The following is a 22180-nucleotide window of genomic DNA, read 5'->3' on the forward strand; positions in this document are numbered from 1 at the left end:
TTATTCTGTAATGGTATATACCATATTCACAGTAAATTAATTATAATAATAATCTCCCAGAGTCAGGGTCATCACAAATAAGCTGCTCGTAAACATTTACTTTGTTATATCGCGTTCAGAAGGCCTAAGTTCAGGCGTTTTTTGGAAATGTTTGTATCATTTTTTCTTTATCGATGAACAATTTTAGAGGGAGTATAGCACAGCCTTTGGGGAGAAATCATCAAGCATGGTTTTACGACGGATTAGACATAATACATCCTTAAATGTAATTTCTAGTAATCTTAGTGCAAAGAAGCTGAATGGCAAAGGGAGAGTTTCTCGTAAGAAAAGTGGCTGGATAGTACTATAGTAATTAATATCGCTAGACAGTAATTATTAAAGAGCTTCAATATGGATAAGTCCTTTATTAGACAGTGAAAAAACAAATACAAAAGTTGTGAATATTTCGAAGACAGCTGATCTTCACCACCAGCAGAAATAGTGAAGTATTATAATTGACACAAAAATACTTTAGTATTTCTGCTAATGATGAGGACCGACTGCGCCTTCGAAATATTCATAACTTTTGTATTTGTCTTTTCACTGTCTAATAAAGGACTTATCCCTATTGAAACTTGTATGTTTTGTCAAAAAAAGGCAGTTTGGTCTGTGAAAGAAAAAAAATTCAACGTTAAATAGTAATGGATGTGAAGGCTTCAGGTTATAACTGACCATGTTTAAGGTACTGACCATGATCAATTTGTCCTGGTTAATTCACTCCTATTATTCCCTGTTTTATCATAATCGTCACTGCTTACCTAACCTATGACTATTGTATTTGAGCAGCAATAACCCATGTGTGGAAACTTTGGAAATTAGGTCTTTTTAAATGGAAAATTATGTTTCTCTTTTTTGTACTCAGTTTAGTATAAAACTCTTGTAATTCACAGAAATTACATATCATGTTGTCTAAGAAACAGTGAGGGAATGGAGGGACTCTTTCAAACTATTCTCTAGTGTTAATATCGTTAGTGCTAAGCCTAAGATCTTTTTTAGGAACTGATGAGTATTTAAAGGCAAACACAGTTTTTATCTAAATCCTCATTATGTTTATAATTTATTCTAGAGTATCAAGCACATCAAAATTAAAATTTAATTTTTATCTAATTAAATATAGTTAAAAACTCTCAACATTAAAAATAGTTTTTCCCTTGGATCCATCTTGGGTCTATTCGTACATGAAAACTGCGATTTTCCAAAAATTTTAATTTGATTGTTTTAAAAATATGAATTTTCTGTACAGCACCAAATTTTCGACAGTGTAGCCACCTTGAACTGCGAAAATAAATAAACAAAACTAATTAGATAAATTTGACGTTGATTTTCGCCCATGAAAATTCAAGTATGAAATACCTGTTGATTCCCAAAGACAACTGCACCTTCAAAGGAAAGCTACTTCTTCCTAAGCTGTTTGGTGGTATATGTTTTTGGCTGATTTTTTCACCCACATTCTTTTTTTACTCTGGTGCCTGCTACTATCAAAAACTGAGTAACTGAACATGTAGGACTTATTCATTAAAAATTGGACTCCCGATTTTCTATAATCTTTAATTGCACCAAACAACAAATATTGGCAAAACAAATGGCACCAAACAACATGAGAAGGCGAAGTTTTCCTTAGAAGGTGTAAGGGAATTGGCAAATTGTTTGGAAATCGTCATTTGGCCAAAAAAGCATTGTAAAAATTAGCTGATTAGTTTTTTTGTGTTTTTTTTTAATGTTCAATTTGGCAACACTGACAAAACGTGTACTACCCTAAAAGCTTCATAATTTTGAAAAAAAAAAACATAAAATCTAGTTCTAATTGCAAGAAAGCCAATTTCTACTCATCTAACTTGTGCAATTTAGCAGTTTTAAATTTGGATCCGCGGCATGATTTAATTTTGGACAAAAGGGGTTTGGATTTATACCCCCTTTCCTGAAGACATCCTTGAATATATTTATTTTTTAATCGACCATGCCAAAAATCACAGCCATCTGTCAGATTTGGAAGATCAAAAAGGAATAAACTCCGCCATTCCTCTACTATCTTTCTTCCATCCCACAACGGTGCACTATATATCGGTAGAATCTTTTGAGGGAGACCAATTGCACCTATGTCCAAAGTTTTCGTAGGGTCAAGGATCTCACACAACGTAAACAGTTCGTCCTCAAATGAGAATCACTGCTTGATTTGCTTGACCCCTTCCACCTATAAATTACGAGCAGAGAGATGACTTTCACTTGACGTTCATCTGCTTTTGTACTCAGATTTGACTGCAAGGTTTGAAGAGACTCGTGAGTTGCCATTCCCAAGTACACATCTTCAGCTGTAAGGTATTCACTTGCTTTGTCAGGGTCGAGATTCAATGGCAAGGTTGATCTTGATGAAATTCATGGTCAGATTTCTTTGAAATATCTCCACCTCTTATTTTATTTTTTGAAACAAAGGTTTTTCACATTGGAAAAGAAGATCAAAATCTGTAAACAGCTCCAGCATATAGAGCTGGAACTCAAGTTGAATCCGAAGCAGTGGGTTTTTTAGGGTTTGGGATACCCTGTCATTCGCGTGAGTTGGATCCTCAGCTGCTACTCCCTGAAAGTAGCTACTAAGCGCATCCCAACTATGCAATAGTCGCTCAACACACATCCGAAGAGACAGCCAACGTGTCTGAGCTGGGGCAAGCACATTCAGGACTGAGGTGTAAACTTCTGATGCAATTCGAACTCAGAGCGTCTTTTTGGCAGTCATGCTGAAGTGATTGTATATTGTGCGACACAGATCTTCCAATTGCTTCGCTAATTGTTTGCAAGCATAAGAAGCAAATAAATGAATTGAATGACTGCTGCACTTGACATATATCACAGATGGGAATTTGTCTTTGATTCTGCTTACAACCGATTTATCACTCCCAAACATAGTACTACACGCATCCGCACAGAATCCAATCCAGTTCTCTGTAGATATGTTTTTATCTTGAAGAACATTGCAAATAAGGTTGAAAATTACTTCCGCTTTCCCATCACAATACTCAACCATATCAAGGAGGTCTATTTGTATTTCAAACTCCTTTTTGCAGATAAAACTGCAACAAATTTTCAAAAGTTTCACCTTTCTTAAACTAGTGATGGTTTTTTTTTTTAATCAATAAGAAAACGGTCCACCCATTTCGCTAGTTTGAAAACCCTTCTCCAGTAAAAAAAAGAAAATCTAGAACAATTAAAAACCCGTTTTTTAATAAAGATCTGACCAAATACCGACGTCTGACAACTTTTTTTTTGTCTGACAGCTGGACATAAAATCCGACAATGTCGGAAAAATTCGACATTGTGAACTGGTATTAACGAAAAAATGTTTATGTTTGCTATAAGAGAAGAAGGCTTCATACAGCTCTTAAGAAAGTGAAGAAAATATTAAAATATATGTTTACTGGACAAGGGCGTTTGGCAATGAATCAATAAATAAATCAATGTTCACGTTATTGTTTGTGAAGTTAGTCATAAATTGATACCAGTGAGAGAACAGAAAAAGCTAAAAGGCGTTACAGGGAAGATTTGTTGAAAATGCAGCTACTGGAGATTTAGACACTTCACCGTTTGTTACCTTGTTTTGTAGAGACAATAGTCATTAAGTATATATGATATGATACTTATTCACATTAAAAATCTCTATGGGCCATGGTTAATACAAAAATACGACAAAATAAAAATTATGAACAAAGACGTTCCCTCAATTTCCTATTAATTTACAATTAGATTACTGAAAATGGTCTCATGTATCGTGCCTACTGTGTCAGCTTTTATGTTCAAGTTGTTCAGGCATTCGACACCCATTGACAAAAATATAGGAGGGGGCGAGGATTCTGTTTTTAAATTTTATTTAATGAAGATGTAAAAGATGTGTTTTTAAAATCTATAGAGGGGTGTCTTTTTTTATACTAATTTAAAAAAACGTTTTCCACAAAATAAGTTTTTCAAAGAAAAGTAATGAACACCATTAAACCAGAAATGAGCAAAAATCAAATAATCTACCAAGCTTGAAACTACCTCAAATAAGCATCGATAAGGAAATGAAACACAAAACGAACAGAAATTACAATAAATAACCGAGTCAAACTCAAAACGAGCTCAAACTAGCCTGATTAAGGCTCATACTCCCTATGCCTTCCCAAGGCCAGAACATAATCTGCACTTTACTGAAAAAATATAAATGATTTTACTTTCATATCGCTAGAAAATCAAGGACTAACAATATTTTGATCTCGAAATATCGATATATGTATATTAAACTGACAACGCATATTCATTTGTGTTTTTTCAGTAAAGTGCAAATTATGTTCTGGCTTTGGGAAGGCATAGGGGTTTTTAGCCCTACTCAAGTTAATTTGTCTCCTCGTTTTGAGTTTGACTCGGTTATTTATTGTAATTTCTGTTCGTTTTGGGTTTCATTTATTTATCGATGCCGTTCTGTGGCAGTTTCGAGCTTGGTAGATTATTTGATTTTATTTTTGCTCATTTTTGGTTTAGTGGAGTTCCTTAATTTTCTTTGAAAAACTTATTTTGTGAAAAAATATTTTTTAATTAATTTCTGTTCGTTTTATATTGACATAGTCTTTTCAGGGGAATAGAAAATAATACTTTAAATCTTTCGTTTTTTTAAGACTTTATAGTTTGGCCTGCTATTTCTATAATGGAGAAAAATGGTCAGCAATTTTTATCAACATACACCCTTTTAAAAATCTGGACACAAATAGTAGTGTTTAATTTGGTTTCCATACCTCCTCTAGTTAACCTGAAATAGAAAACTTGATAATATAATAATACCCTCAGTCGTTCTTGGGATGATGCTGAGATGCCTTATTGGGAATTAGCATTTATAAATTGCAATTTGGTTGAATCTTACATAATAGGAAAATGGGAGGTTTGGCTTGGTATGGGGACTAGTTGCCCTCCAATCACTTTCGACTATTAAAAAGGGCATTAGCCCTTTCTATTATCAATCGAATAAGCCCTTTTCGAAGTTCCTACGACAACTCCTTCGATACGAAGTGCCCTGGTCTAAACAAAAAATAATAATAATAATACATTGTACCCACATCGATCTTTACTATAAAAATATCAAGCCTTCCAATCACTCTCGACTATTAAAAAGGGTACTAGCCCTTTTAGTTTCCAAACGAATGAGCCCCTTTTGAGTTTCTACGACCACCCTTTCTATAAACACCTTATTTGCCCCCAGGGCATAAATTACAACCCTTGCCCTGAGGGCTATGAGGGGGTTGTTGTCCTCAAAGACCTAATTTCCAGAACTTTTAACTACGTTAAACAACACGGCTATCTCAAAATTTTGATTGGATGTGTTTGGGGAAATTGTGGGCGTCAGAGGGGAGTTAGTTGCTCTCCAATCACTTTCAGTTACTAAAAAAGCACCAGCCCTTTCAATTTCTAATCGAATTAGCCCTTTTGAAGTTTTTACGACAACGCTTTCAATAAAAACCTTATATGCCCCAGGGCATAACTTACAACCCTTGCCCTGAGGGCTGGGGGGAGGAGGTTGTCTTCCTCAAAGACCTAATTTCCAGAACTTTCAACTACGTTTAAGAAAATTACTATCTCAAAATTTTGATTGGATATGTTTGGGGAAATTGTTGGAATGAGAGTGGGGTTAGTTGATCTCCAATCCCTTCCAACTATTAAAAAGGGCATTAGCCCTTTCAATTTCCAATCAAATGAACTCTTTTTGGAGTTCCTATGGCAACGCTTTCTATAAAGATTTTATATGCCCCAGGGCATAACTTACAACCCTTGCCCTGAGGGCTGCGAGGGAAGTTGTCATCCTCAAAGACATAATGTCCGGACCTTTCAACAACGTCGAACAAAATGGTTATCTCAAAATTTTGATTGGATGTTTTTGGGGAAATGGTGGGCGTGAGAGGGGGGTTACTTGCCCTCTAATCACTTTCAACCATTAAAAAGGGCGCTAGCCGTTTTAATTTCAAACGAATGATTCCTTTTGAATTTTCTACGACAACGCTTTCTATAAAAAAAACTTAGATGCCCCCAAGACATAACTTACAACCCATGCCCTGAGGGCCGGGGGGGGAGTGTCATCCTCAAAAACTTAATTTCGGGACTTTTTAATTACGTCGAACAAAATGGCTATCTCAAAATTTTGATTGGATGTTTTTGAGGAAATGGTGGGTGTGAGAGGGGTGTTATTTATCCTCGAATCACTTTCGACTATTAAAAAGGCACAAGCCCTTCTAATTTCCAATCAAATGAGCCCTTTTTGAAGTTCCTACAACATCACTATCTGTAAAAACCTCATACGCCCCTAAGGCATAAATTACAACCCTTACCTCGAGGGCTCTGGGGGGGGGGGGGTTATCATCCTCAAAGACCAAATTTCAAAAATTTTTAACTACGTTGAACAAGATGGCTATCTAAAACCTTGATTTGATGTGTTTGGAGAAAAGGTGGGCGTGAGAGGGTGTTTAGTTGACCTCCTATCAAATTCGACTATTAAAAAGAACACTAGCCCTTTGAATTTCCAATCGAATGAGCCCTTTTTCAAGTTTCTACAACAAAGCTTCCAATAAAAACATTATATACCCCCAGGGCATAACTTACAACCCTTACCCCGAGGGCTGTGAGGGGGTTATCATCCTCAAAGACCGAGTTTCTAAAACTTTTAACTACGTTGAACAAAATAGCTATCTAAAACTTTGATTGGATCTGTTTGGGGAAAAGGTGGGCGTGAGAGGGGGGTTAGTTGCCCTCAAATCATTTACGACTATTAAAAAGGGCACTAGCCCTTTGAATTTCCAATCGAATCAGCCCTTTTTCAAGCTTCTACGACAAAGCTTTCAATAAAAAACTTTAAATGCCCCCGGGGCATAACTTACAACCCTGAAAGCGGTGGCGGGAGTGTCATCCTCAAACATATAATTTCCGTACCTTTCAACTACTTTGAACAAAATGGCTATCTCAAAATTTTGGATGGATGTGTTTGGATAAATGGTGGTCGTTGAAGGAGTGTTAGTTGCCTTCCAATCCCTTCCGACTATTAAAAAGGGCAGTAGCCCTTTGAATTTCCAATCAAATTAACCCTTTTTGAAGTTTCTACGACAAAGCTTTCAATAAAAACCTTTTACGCCCCCAGGGCATAACTTACAACCCTTGCCCCGAGGGCTCTGAGGGGGTTATCATCCTCAAAGACCTAATTTCCAGAACTTTCAACTACGTTGAACAAAATGGCTATCTCAAAATTTCGATTGGGTGTGTTTGGGGAAAAGGTGGGCGTGAGAGGGGGGGTTATTTGCCCTCCAATCACTTTCGACTATCAAAAAGGGCACTAGCTTTTTGAATTTCTAATCAAATGAGCCTTTTTTGAAGTTTCTACGACAACGCTTTCTATAAAAAACCTTATATACCCCAGGGCATAATTTACAACCCTTGCCCTGAGGGCTGTGGGGGAGTGTACTCCTCAAAAATATAATTTCTACCTTAAAATCAACTACGCTGAACAAAATGGCTATCTCAAAATTTTGATTTGTTGTGTTTGGAGAAATGGTGGGCGTGGAAGAGGTGTCAGTTGCCTTCCAATCACTTTCGACTATTAAAAAGGGTACAAGCCACTCCAATTTCCAATCGAATGATCCCTTTTCGAAGTTTCTGCGAAAACTCCTTTGATACAAAGTGCCCTGGTCTAAAGGATAAAAAAATAAATAGTACGTTGTGTAAACGTCGTTCGTTACTTAGGCAGTGCGATTGCGCTGCCTATGATAACACAAAAAAAGGATTTTTGTAAAGCTACGTTATAGGGGGCAATTGCCAGTTGCCCCCGATCGGTGCCCTTGATAAGACCTTTTCCCTAAAAGTTTAAATATCAATCAAAGGAAGGGAGTGATTTTAAAAACTATTTATTCAACTCTCATCGGGTTAAATAAATTCGTATACGTTCAAATTAGTTGCTAAACATAAAACTAATGAATCAAATCTTCCTGATTTTGATCAAAGAGTATTGGAAACTATATATGTATAGTTTCTGTATGTATAGTTTCCCGTACTTTTTAGATTTTGACTATAATGAAAATTTTACTTTGTATATATTGCCTATTTTACATTTATTTTTTTCAAATTCTGTTTACACATATTGTATATTTATTTTTAATACCGAATGGCTTTTATAAGAACACTTTGGATATATTTGGCGAAAAAACCTTTATTGAATTTGTTGTGAAATTTTTTTTATTAAATTTTACGATTTCAAATTGCGCCCACGACTTTGAAAAACAAAAGTTTAATGTCTATAGAAAATGTAAGAAATTATGGAATACTTTTTAAGATTTTGGAAAAAAGTTCTCAAAACCTTGGTTCTCGGTTTTTGACTTAGAAGTTCTTGGCCAAGACTTTGGTTCTCAAGACTGTTTAGAGCTTGTTTTTTATTCTTGCTAAATGTTTTCCTGGGGAATTATACGTGGATATTTTTATGTACCTATTTGACAGATTTTTGGATAAAGGATGATGAATTTCCAAAAAAAATTATTTTTGACCATCCATCTTGGGCCAAACGAAAAGCAGGTGTAAGAAGACGTGATAAGGAAGGATTTAGAGGAAATTTATTGGTTGTTTAATGAGTGATAATCTTAAATAGACTGATGAGGAGAAGGCGCGTATGCATCTATGTTTGCCTAATGTGGCTTGGTGCTGCAGTGAGCTGTTAGTAGTATTTGTTGTAGAAGTCATGTAAGTTTAATCGTTTAATGGGACCTCAGCAGCTGTAAACATAATATAATCCAGAGGCAAGCAAGCGAAGCAAATAAATGAATTTAAGTATATAAAAAAGTAGAGCAATAACTAATTCAGCAAGGCAAGGATATCGTGGCAGGATACCACAGTAACAGGGGCACTTGCTTTTTTCTTTTATCTAATCCTTCTCCCCTTTAAAATGGGCCTTTGCATAGGCTTGACGCTGTCTACGGTTTTTTTTTTAGCCACAACCCACCCTGAGTGTGGTTTTACAAAAATGAACAGTAAGTTGACTAAACTTTCTTGTTTAGGTTAATCATTTAGAAGTATCTTTTGTTTAAAGGGCTAGGCACACGCAGCTGATTTCGGAAAACGATTTCAGCAAGTGTGTGTTCCACGTCGAGTGATTCTAATTAATGATGCTAAGAGGTGGGGCTTAGTGTTGTTTTCACGATGATTAATCATCATTAATTACGTTCTAGACAAGGAATGTATTAGGGCTTTAAAGCTTTAGGCAAGTAATTAATCGCATTTAATCGTAATTAATGATGATTAATCACCGAAAAACGTCACTAAGCCCCGCCTGTTAGTATCATTATTTGTAAGCACTCAACATGGAATACACTCTTGCTGAGATCGGTTCCCGGAATCAGCTACATGTGCCTAGCCCTTAGAAAAAACTGTATGAATTGGGAAGACCCTCTGGTACTTATTTTGAAAAATTGCAAACGTAAATTTAACTCAGCGTATATAAAAAGATTAGTGTATATCAAATCCTTATATAGTATACAATATAAATACATTAAAGTGATTAGTACTACCAGGGGTGAATCTCTTTCATTTTTATTGGGGGGGGGGAAGAGGGGTCTATATCCTGATACTCAAGGGGCATGAGATATATAATAAAAATTTTTTCTCCACGTTATTGGGGGAGCAACTGTCCCCCCCCCCGACCCAAATAACGCCCGTGAGTATTACATACAAAATTAATTTTACTGTTTATTAAGTTGACTTTTGGATGCTCACTGTACCAGGTCATAGTACAGCGTTGCAGGTTTTCAAATAGATGGCATTGCCAAGGCGAGATTTTCAACCCCAAGAAGACATTATTAATTTTGTAAGACTACAATTAGGATCTTAGAAGATTATATTCCCTGTTAATCAGTAAAAGACTTTCCAAAGTAGTGAACTACTTGCTATTCTAGGTACTTATCTTTTGAGAATTTTCCTGGCTCATAATTAAATCAAAATTGTTTCCTAAAAGTGGTGTAGGCCTAGGCTAGCTTTAGATTAATTTTAGCATAGGCTACATCCATAATTTATGAATTATATTGAGTGGTTTTCTCCTTAAGAAGGAAAACATAAAATTATAAAGACCAGGATAAGAGCTCGAGTAGCTTCATGGGATGGATTTGGACTGTGCCTAATCTAAGACAAATATCTTGATCAAATTTATCTTTCCTTAGTAGGCTATGGTCAATAGGTCTTGAGAAAGCCATGCTCAGGTTTAGATAGTTAGGATTAGCTGATAGAGTAGGCTAGGCCTAGTTGAGAATGGTTGACTACAATATAGACAAACTTTTTTTTTGTAAATTTGCAGGTAGCACTATAATTTAGCTAGGATGAAAGTGTAAACATCATTTGATGCCTTTTTTCATTCTCTCTCATAATTCAATAATTGCTTCTGTTACAAATTGCATCTTGAGCCTCTAAAGGGGCCCCAAAGGTATTTCATTTTTGTAACCACACAAAGAAGTTATCAATACTAATTAAGTTATTGAAAAGTTGTTAAAAACTTATAAATAAGTTCCTAAAGAGTAATATATTCCAAAAATGCTTATTTATAACAATTCAAACCTCATTTATTGGGTGACTCAAGTATTAACCAATTTCCTAATGTTTCAAGTTTTTCAAATGCCATTGATAAAAATAGCACTGAATTTTGCAATTCAAATTTTTGCTGTTGACAGTTCAGGGTATATAATTGCACATTAGGGGGTGGGTAAATTTCATGCTAACTTTGCAATGGGCCTTATAATTTAGCTAGGATGAAAGTGAAAACATCATTTGATGCTTTTTTTATTCTCTTTCATAATTCATATAAAATGCCTTCAGGGCCCCGTTAAAGACTCAAATGCAATTTGTAACAGAAGCATTTATTGAATTATGTAAGAGCATAAAAAGGGCATCAAATGATGTTTTCACTTTCATCCTAGCTAAATTATAGTGCCACCTGCAAATTTACCCTTTTTTCAATATTTAGTTTTAGGCAAGAGTGGCTTCTGTGGCCTAGCCTATGTGAAGACAATCATAGAAGTTATAGAGTAAAAGGATCTCTAGAAGGAAGCATCTTAATAAAATAAAAATAAAACTAGGCCTAGACTATTGGGTTCCTTATTTTTTACTCCTTTGGAACAGAATAATCATTTGCCAACCCTGACAGTACCCCTCCCCTTTTGATAGACCAATAACCCTAATATATTTCTTTGTTTGTGTTTCTATATACATTATCTCATCCATATAAGGATAAAAAATTTAATTGAAGATTAGAGGTTGGTTATCTATTTTCTTTGTAAATAGCTAGGCCTAATGAAAATAAAATAGAGACACAATAAAAGGTAAAACTTTTAATTAAGACAGTAAATCATAGGCAGCACAATATTCCTGGCTAAGTAAAGAGCAATGTGGGAATAATATATTATTTTTTTATTATCTTTTTTTTGGTTTTAGACCAGGGCACTTATATCAAAGAAGTTGTTGTAGAAACTTTGAAATGGCTCATTTTCAGCATTTTGTTCAACATAGTTGGAAGGTTCAGAAATGATGTATTTGAGGATGAACCCCCTCCCCCCATGTACAGCCCTCAGTGTAAGGGTTGTAAGTTATGCCCTGGGGGCATATAAGGTTTATACAGAAAGGGTAATTGTATAAACTTTGGAGGGGCTTATTGGATTGCTAATCAGTTGTTTTAGTGCCATCTTTGAGATTCAGAGTGATGAGAGGTTGGATAGCCCCCCCACACCTTGTATTTTTCTTAAAATACATCTGATGGAAACTTTGAAATGGTCATTTGTTAACTTACAGGATCTTCAGTGCCTTTGGGGAAACTTCCCTGTTATGGCACTCTCTAGATGGCTGTCAGTTGATTTGTCAAGTCTTGTTTCTCTGATGCTTGGCTATCTGAAATTCTGCAATTTAAACCATGAGTAAGGGTCTCCCAAGAGTATATGGCCAGCAGAGACCCAGCACAACATCAACTTTGGAGGAGTGTGCACAGATGGTAGTGTTAACAGTTTTAAGTCAATAAAGTCAGGTGTTTAAGAGTCATGTGTGTACATGTGTTCTTTCTAGAATTGGTTGAGTCCATTTTTGAATGCATTTAGGGTGTCTGCTTTTACAACACTTTCTGGGAGACTGTTTTTGTCATCTACAGCTCTTACACTCCAGAAATTGGCTCTTGATTTATTTAGGGCATGGGGTTTGAATACTTTTACTGAGTGACCTCATGTAGTCTGGGTTGGGGGGAGCTGAAAGTAATTTTCAAAGCTGGGTTTTTCCAACTTGTGTTTCAGTTTGTGCATCTGGATTTGGTCTCCTCTTTTTCTTCTGTACTCAAGTATTGGAAGTTGCAGTTTCTGTAACCTCTCTTAATAACCCATCTCTTTGAAGCCTGGAAGAAGCTTTGTGGCTTGTCTTTGAACCTTTTCTATCTTGGCTTGGAGTCTGTTTTACAGTGAGGCCCCCATATGACATTAACATACTCAATAGTAGGTCTTACTAACCCTTTGCACAGCTTTACAAAGGTCTGCTGGCCAAAATGCTTGAAGCTCTGCCTAATGAGACCAGTGAGTTGAGAGGCCTTTGAAGCTATTTTATTTGTGTATTCATGAAACTTAAGCTGAGAGTCAATAATAATTTCAAGGTCTCTGTCTGATTCCGCTGTCTCTAATGGTACCCTTGCACCTGTTCTACTTTTTATAGTTAACTGTGGGGCTGTTTCTTTTCTCTTGCCAATCTGTATGACTTTTGTTTTGCTTGTGTTGAAGTTTAGCCCAAGGTTTTTCAGGTTTTCTGTCAGTTTCTTGATGTCTTCTTGAATGATGACTTTTTCTGTGTGTGATGCCATTTTTATGTACTGTTACCTTACTCTTGTTGTCATAGAAACTTCAAAAAAGTCTCACTTAATTAGAAATTGAAAGGATTAGTGCCCTTTTCAAAACTCAAAAGTGATTTGAGGGCAACTAATCCCCCTCCCATGCCCACTATTTTTTCAACACATCCAATCAAAATTTTGAGATACCAATTTTGTTCAACATAAATGACATATATGAAAATTTTGTTTTTGAGGATGACCACCCTCCCAGAGCCCTCAGAGCAAGGGTTGTAAGTTATGCCCTGGGGGCATATAAGGTATATATAGAAAGGGTGATCATATAAACTTTGGAAAGGGCTCATTGTATTGGTAATCAGAATTTCTAATGCCCTTTCAAGATTTGGAGTGATCAGAGGGTTGATAGATAGATAGATAATTTATTCAGCCGCTAGGCCATACACAAACATACAAATGATTATATAACACAACAGCCAGTTTACACTTAAATAAATGGTTTAACTACTAACAACAAGCAAAAGCCTTAAACCCATTATTTATATCTTTTTAAACTCTCTTTTATAAATCAAGTCACTGCTATAATCGTCTCCCGGGATGAAGATTGAAGGATCCTAGGAAAAAACACTTCCCCATCACCTAAATACTTAAATCTGAAAGCTCCTGGCACACTGTCAAAAACTGGAGCAAATTTTCTTCCTCCATACCACATAAAGAGCAAGTATGCATGGTCTCAGGTCCTGAGCATTTCTTTCAAATACTTTTTAAGGGCAAACCATTTGCTCGGACCTGGAACCACAGACACAAGTTTTCTGGTGGCAAATTTTGCTTAAAATAATATTCTAGTCCAAAAGACTCTTTTATCTTAGAACACTGGCGCAAGTCAGATTTTCGAATCTATTCATGCCAGAGTTGGATCTCTTGATCCTCCTTAACATGTTTTAGCTTCCAATAAATTTCCTCTGGATTGCCTGTTGGACCAAGACCTTCATTCCAAGCATATGAAAGTCTGGCTTTATCATGGATTGCTTTAACATGGAATGGCCACAATCTTTTTCTACCTTGCTGCAATAATTCAAAATATGCAGCTTTCATAAGCCTCTAATCTGATAGTTGGATAATTTTCAGTCAAAATTTTACAACTTGTAGTAACCTTTCTTTATGCAGCGAAAACAAACCTAGATCTCCCTTAAGAGCGTGTGTATGAGTTGTAGCATGTACCCTAACCAATTTTTTATAATATTGTAATTGAACCATTTCTAATTGTGGGATCACCTCATATCCCCAAAGCTCTGCCCCATAATGAATAGTAGGGCAAATTTTCGATTGAAATAAACACTTCTGCATTATAATATTTTTAATTTCATTTCAAGCTGAATTCCTTAAAACTGCTGAAGAAACTGCTTTACCTCTAACCACCATTTCTTTCACATTAATCAAAAAAACTTTCCACAAAACAAGTTTTCAAAGAAAAGGAAAGAACTCCATTAAACAAAAAATGAGCAAAAATAAAATAAAATAATCTACCAAGTGTAAAACTACCACAAATAAGCATTGATGAATAAATGAAACCCAAGACGAACAGAAATTACAATAAATAACCAACTGAAAAAAATATAAATGTTTTTACTGTTATAACTTTAATAAATCAAATAATATTAACATTTTGATTACTAAATATCAGTATATATTTTATATATATATTATATATATTAAACTGACAGTGCAAATTAATATGTATTTTTTCTGTAAAGTGCAAATTTTGTTCTGGCCTTGGGAAGACATAGGGGTTTTGAACCCAACTTATGTTAAATTCTGCTCGTTTTGAGTTTGACTTGGTTATTTATTGTAATTTCTGTTCGTCTTGGGTTTCATTTATTCATCAATGCTTATTTGTGGTAGTTTTACGCTTGGTAGATTATTTTATTTTTGCTCATTTTTTGTTTAATGGAGTTCTTTCCTTTTCTTTGAAAACTTGTTTTGTGGAAAGTTTTTTTGATTAATGTGAAAGAAATGGTGGTTAGAGGTAAAGCAGTTTCTTCAGCAGTTTTAAGGAATTCAGCTTGAAATGAAATTAAAAATATTATAATGCAGAAGTGTTTATTTCAATCGAAAATTTGCCCTACTATTCATTATGGGGCAGAGCTTTGGGGATATGAGGTGATCCCACAATTAAAAGGGTTCAATTACAATATTATAAAAGATTGGTTAGGGTACATGCTACAACTCATACACACGCTCTTAAGGGAGATCTAGGTTTGTTTTTGCTGCATAAAGAAAGGTTACTACAAGTTGTAAAATTTTGGCTGAAAATTATCCAATTATCAGATTAGAGGCTTATGAAAGCTGCATATTTTGAATTATTGCAGCAAGGTAGAAAAAGATCGTGGCCGTTCCATGTTAAAGCACTCCATAATAAAGCCAGACTTTCATATGCTTGGAATGAAGGTCTTGGTCCAACAGGCGATCCAGAGGAAATTTATTGAAAGTTAAAACATGTTAAGGAGGATCAAGAGATCCAACTCTGGCATGAATAGATTCGAAAATCTGACTTGCGCCAGTGTTCTAAGATAAAAGATTTACTTTTCGTTGAAAAACTTGTTTTGTGGAAAAAGTTTTTTTAATTAATTTTTGTTCGTTTTATATTGACATAGTCTTTTCAGGGAAAAAGAAAATAATACTTTAAATCTTATGTTTTCTATCTGGAAATCAACTACCCTGAACAAAATGGCTCTCTCAAAATTTTTATTGAATGTGTTTGGGGGAATGATGGGCGTGGGGGGGGGGGCGAGGCTCGTTGCCCACCAGTCACCTTCTACTTTTAAAAATGCTACTAGCCCTTTGAATCTCCATTCGAATGAGCCAGTTTTGAAGTTTCTACGACAACGCCTTCTATAAAACGTTAAATGCCCCCAGGGCATAACTTAAAACCCTTGTCCTGGTGGATGTGGGGGAGTGTCCTCCTCAAAAATATATTTTCTATTTGGAAATCAATTATGATGAACAAAATGGCTATTGCAAAATTTTTTTTTACGGTGTTTGGGGGAATAAGGGGCGTGGGGGGGGCTAATTGCCCTCCAATCACTTTCGACTGTTGAAAAGGATACTAGCCCTTTGAATTTCTAATCGAATGAGCCTGTTTTAAAGTTTCTACGACAGCACCTTCTATAATAACCTTGTATGCCCCCAGGGCATAACTTAAAACCCTTGCTCAGACGGTTGTGGGGGAGTGTCCTCCTCAAAAACATATTTTCTATCGGGAAATCAACGATGCTGAACAAAATGGCTACCTTAAAATTTTGATTGGATGTGTTTGGGGGAATGATGGGCATTGGGGGGGGGGGGCAGGTGCCCTCTAATCACTTTCGACTAGTAAAACGGGTACTAGCCCTTTGAATTTCAAATTGAATGAACCTGTTCTTAAGTTTATACAAAAAAGCCTTCTATAAAATCCTTATATACCCCAGGGCATAACTTAAAACCCTTGCTCCGAGGGTTGTTGGGGAGTGTCCTCCTCAAAAACATATTTTCTATCTGGAAATCAACTATGCTGAACAAAAGGGCTATCTCAAACTTTTGATTGGATGTGTTTGGGGGAATGATGGGCGTGGGGGTGGGGCTAGTTGCCCTCCAATCACTTTTGACTGTTTAAAAGGGTACTAGCCCTTTGAATTTCCAATCGAATTATCCTGTTTTGAAGTTTCTACGACAACACCTTCTATAAAAACCTTATATGTCCACAGGGCATAACTTAGAACCCTTGCCCTGAGGGTTGTGAGGGCGTGTCCTCCTCAAAACATATTTTCTATCTGGAAAACAACTATGCTGAACAAAATGGCTATCTCAAAATTTTGATTGGATGTGTTTGGGGGAATGATGGGGGGCTAGTTTCCCTCCAATCACTCAACTATCAAAAAGGGCACTTGCCACTTCAATTTCCAATCGAATGAGCCCTTTTCGAAGTTTCTACAACAATGCCTTCTATAAACACCTTATATGCCCCCAGGGCATAACTTAAAACCCTTGCCCGGAGGGTTGTGGGGGAGTGTCCTTCTCAAAAACATATTTTCTATCTGGAAATAAACTATGCTGAACAAAATGGGTATCTCAAAATTTTGATTGGATGTGTTTGGGGGAATGATGGGCTTGGGGGGGCCTCCAATCACTGAATATTAAAAAGGGTACTAGCCCTTTGAATTTCCAATCGAATGAGCCTGTTTTGAAGTTTCTACGACAACGCCTTCTATAAAAACCTTATATGCCCGAGGGCATGAATGTGTTTGGGGGAATGATGGGCGTGGGGGGGGCTAGTTGCCCTCCAATCACTTTCGACTATTAAAAAGGATACTAGCCTTTTGTATTTCAAATCGAATGAGCCTTTTTTGAAGGTTCTATGACAGCACCTTCTGTAAAAATCTTATATACCCCCAGGGCAAAGTCTAAAACTCTTACCCCAATGGTTGCGGGAGAGTTTCTTCTTCAAAAACATATATTCCATCTGGAAATCAACTACGCTGAGCAAAATGGATGTCTCAAAATTTTGATTGTATGTGTTTGGGGGAATGATTGGCGTTGGGGGGGGGGCTAGTTGCCCTCCAATCACTTTTGACTATTTAAAAGGGTACTAGCCCTTTGAATTTACAATCGAATGAGCCTATTTTGAAGTTTCTATGACAACGCTTTATGTAAAAACCTTATATGCCCCAAGGGCCTAACTTAAAACCCTTGCACTGAGGGTTGTTGGGGAGTTTCCTCCTCATAAATATATTTTTTACCTTGAAAACAACTAAGCTAAACAAAATGGCTATCTCAAACTTTTGATTTGATGTGTCTGGGGGATTGATGGGCGTGAGGGGGGGGGGGGGCTAGTTGCCCTCAAATCACTTTCGACTATTAAAAAGGGTACTAGCCACTTCGAATTTCCAATCGAATGAGCCCTGTTTTGAAGTTTCTACGACAACGCCTTGTATAAAAACCTTATATGCCCCCAGGGCATAACTTAAAACCCTTGCCCTGAGGGTTTTGGGGGAGTGTCCTCCTCAAAAATATATTTTCTATCAGGTAATCTACTATGCTGAACAAAATGCCCATCTCAAAATTTTAATTGGAAGTATTTGGGGGAATGGCGGGTGGAGGGGGGGGAGGCTAGTTGCCCTCCAATAACTTTTGACTATTAAAAAGGGTACAAGCCCTTTGAATTTCCAATCGAAAGAGCCTGTTTTGAAGTTTCTACGACAACGCCTTCTATAAAAACCTTGTATGCCCCCAGGGCATACTTAAAACCCTTGCCCTGACGGCTGTGGGGGATTGACCTCCTCAAACACATATTTTCTGTCTGAAAATCAATGATGCTGAACAAAATGGCTATCTCAAAATTTTGATTGGGTGTGTTTGGGGGAATGATGGGCGTCGGGCGGGGAGGCCTAGGTGCCCTTCAATCACTTTTGATTATTAAAACGGGTACTAGCTCTTTGAATTTCCAATTCAATGAGCCTGTTTTGAAGTTTATAAGACAACGCCTTCTATAAAAACCTTATATGCCCCAAGGCCATAATTTAAACCCTTTGCCTCGAGGGTTGTGGGGGAGTGTCCGATTAAAAAACGTATTTTCTATGTGGAAACCAACTATGCTGAACAAAATTGCTATCTCAAAATTTTGATTGGATTTGTTTGGGGGGATGAGGGGCGTGGGGGGGGGGCTAGTTGCCCTCCAATCACTTTCGACTATTGCAAAGGATACTAGCCCTTTGACTTTACAATAGACTGAGTCTGTTTGGAAGTTTCTACGACAACACCTTCTAGAATAACCTTGTATGCCCCCAGGGCATAACTTAAAACCCTTGCCCTGACGGTTGTGGGGGAGTGTCCTCCTCAAAAACATATTTTCTATCGGGAAATCAACGATGCTGAACAAAATGGCTATCTCAAAATTTTGATTGGATGTGTTTGGGGGAATGATTGGCGTCGGGGGGGGGCAGTTGCCCTCCAAACACTTTCGACTATTAACACGGGTACTATCTCTTTGAATTTACAATCGAATGAGCTTTTTTTAAAGTTTCTACAACAACGCCTTCTATAAAAAACCTTATATGCCCCCAGGGCATAACTTAAAACCCTTGCCCTGAGAGTTGTGGGGGAGTGTTCTCCTAAAAAAAAATATTTTTTAGCTGGAAATCAACTACACTGAACAAAATGGCTATCTCAAAATTTCGATTGGATGTGTTTGGGGGAATGATGGGCGTGGGGGGGGGGGCTAGGTGCCCTCCAATTACTTTCGACTATTAAAAAGGGCACTAGCCACTTCAATTTCCAATCGAATGAGCCCTATTCGAAGTTTCTACAACAACACCTTCTATAAAAACCTTATATGCCCCCAGGGCATAACTTAAAACCCTTGCTCCAAGGGTTGTTGGGGAGTGTCCTCCTCAAAAACATATTTTCTATGTGGAAATCAACTATGCTGAACGAAAGGGCTATCTCGAAATAGTGATGGGATGTGTTGGGGGGAATGAAGGCCGTTGGGAGGGAGCTAGTTGCCCTCCAATCACTTTCGACTATTAAAATGGGTACTAGCCCTTTCAATTTCCAATCGAATGAGCCTGTTTTGAAGTTTCTATGACAACGCTTTATGTAAAAACCTTATATGCCCCCAGGGCATAACTTAAAACCCTTACCCTGAGGGTTGTGAGGGATTTTCTCCTCAAAAACATATTTTTTATCTGGAAATCAATTATGCTAAACAAATGGCTATCTCAAAATTTTGATTGGATGTGTTTGGGGGACTGATGGGCGTGGGGGGGGGGGGTTAGTTGCCCTCCAATCACTTTCGACTAGTAAAAAGGGCACTAGCCACTTCAATTTCCAATCGAATGAGCCCTTTTCGAAGTTTCTAGAACAACGACTTCTATAAAAACCTTATATGCCCCCAGGACATAAATTAAAACACGTGCTCCGAGGGTTTTGGGGGATTGTCCTCGTCAAAAACATATTTTATATCTTGAAATGAACTATGCTTAACAACATGGCTATCTCAATATTTTGATTGGTTGGGTGTGGGGGAATGCGGGGCGTGGGGGGGGCGAGTTGCCCTCCAATCACCTTCGACTATTAAAAAGGGTACTAGCCCTTTGAATTTCCCATCGAATGAGCCTGTTTTGAAGTTTCTACGACAACGCCTTCTATAAAAAACCTTATGTGCCCCCTGGGCATAAGCCAAAACCCTTGCCCTGAGGGTTGTGGGAGAGTATCCTACTTAGAAACATGTTTTATATCTGGAAATAAATTACGACGAACAAAATGACTATATCAAAATTTTGCTTGAATATGTTTGGGGTAATGGTGAGCGTGGGGGGGGGCGGGGCTAGTTGCCCTTCAATTACTTTCGACTATTAAAAAGGGTACTAGCCCTTTGAAGTTCCCATCGAATGAGCCTGTTTTGAAGTTTCTACGACAACGCCTTCTATAAAAACCTTATGTGCCCCCTGGGCATAACTTAAAACCCTTGCCCTGAGGGTTTTGGGGGAGTGTCCTCCTCAAAAATATATTTTTTACCTGGAAGTCAACTATGCTGAACAAAATGGCCATCTCAAATGTGTGATTGACTGGGTTGGGGGGAATGAGGGGCGTGGTGGGGGGGGGGCTACGTGCCCTCCAAACACTTTCGACTATTTAAAATGATCCTAGCCTTTTGAAATTATACTCGAATGAGCCTGTTTTGAAGTTTCTAAGAGAACGTCGTCTATAAGAACCTTCTAAGCCCCCAGGGTATAACTAAAAACACGTTCCCTGTGGGTTTTGGGGGAGTGGTCTCATAAAACAACTCTTTTTTCTAATGAAATCAACTCGGCTGAACAAAATGGCTATCTCAACATTTGGTTGGGTTGTGTTTGGGGGAATGATGGGCGTGGGGGTGGGGCTAGTTGCCCTCCAATCACTTTCGACTGTTAAAAAGGGTACTAGCCCTTTGAATTTCCAATCGAATTAGACTGTTTTGAAGTTTCTATTACAACGCCTTCTATAAAAACCTTATATTTCCACAGGGCATAACTTAGAACCCTTGCCCTGAGGGTTGTGAGGGCGTGTCCTCCTCAAAACATATTTTCTATTTGGAAAACAACTACGCTGAACAAAATGTCTATCTCAAAATTTTGATTGGATGTGTTTGGGGGACGGAGGGGCGGGGGGGGGGGCTAGTTTCTCTCCCACCACTCAACTATCAAAAAGGGCACATGCCACTTCAATTTCCAATCGAATGAGCCCTTTTCGAAGTTTCTACAACAACGCCTTCTATAAACACCTTATATGCCCCCGGGGCATAACTAACAACCCGTGCCCGGAGGGTGTTGGGGGAGTTTCCTACTCAAAAACATATTTTCTATCTGGAAATCAACTATGCTGAACAACATGGCTATCTCAAACTTTTGATTGGCTGTGTTGGGGGCCATGCTGGGGGTGGGGGGGGGCTAGTTTCCCTCCAGTCACTGACTATTAAAAATGGTACTAGCCCTTTGAATTTCCAATCGAATGAGCCTGTTTTGAAGTTTCTACGACAACGCCTTCTATAAAAACCTTATATGCCCCGAGGGCATAATCTAAAACCCTTGCCCTGAGAGTTGTGGGGGAGTGTCCTCCTCAAAAACATATTTTCTATCTGGAAATCAACTATGCCGAACAAAATTGCTAGATCAATTGAATTTCCAATCGAATGAGCCTGTTTTGAAGTTTCTATGACAACGCCTTATGTAAAAACCTTATATGCCCCCAGGGCATAACTTTAAATCCTTGCCCTGAGGGTTGTGAGGGATTGTCCTCCTCATAAACATATTTTTTTATCTGGAAAACAACTATGCTTAACAAAATGGCTATCTTAAAATTTTGATTGGATGTGTTTGGGGGAATGCGGGGCGTGGGGGGGGGCCTTGCTAGTTGCCCTCCAATCACTTTAGACGATTAAAAAGATTACTAGCCCTTTGAATGTCCCATCGAATGAGCCTGTGTTGAAGTTTCTACGACAACTCCTTCTATAAAAACCTTGTATGCCCCCAGGGCATAACTTAAAACCCTTGCACGGAGGGTCGTGGGGGAGTGCCTTCCACAAAAAAATATTTTTTACCTGGACATCAACTATGCTGAACAAAATGGTCATCCCAAATTTTGAGTTAATGTGTTTGGGGTAATGAGGGGCGTGGGGGGGGGCTAGTGGCCCTAAAATCACTTTCTACTATTAAAAAGGATACTAGCCCTTTGAAATTAGAATCGAATGAGCCTGTTTTGAAGTTTCTACGAGAACGCCTTCTATAATAA

At 37.6% G+C, this 22180-nt stretch overlaps 1 protein-coding gene across 1 annotated transcript in view; it reads left to right on the forward strand.

The window, feature by feature from the left end:
- The first annotated feature begins 9856 nt into the window (after nt 1–9856).
- The window catches only part of LOC148943229 (ankyrin repeat domain-containing protein 16-like), a 61395-nt gene continuing 49071 nt past the window's right edge, over nt 9857–22180 (forward strand). The window contains exon 1 of the mRNA XM_089101516.1: nt 9857–9974. The gene's annotated coding sequence lies outside the window, so the exon portion shown is untranslated. The remainder of the gene's footprint in view (nt 9975–22180) is intronic.

Source organism: Artemia sp. Qi Xiang Cuo, chromosome 15 (assembly GCF_049724085.1).
Source record: "Artemia sp. Qi Xiang Cuo chromosome 15, ASM4972408v1, whole genome shotgun sequence".
NCBI classification, from domain to species: domain Eukaryota; kingdom Metazoa; phylum Arthropoda; class Branchiopoda; order Anostraca; family Artemiidae; genus Artemia; species Artemia sp. Qi Xiang Cuo.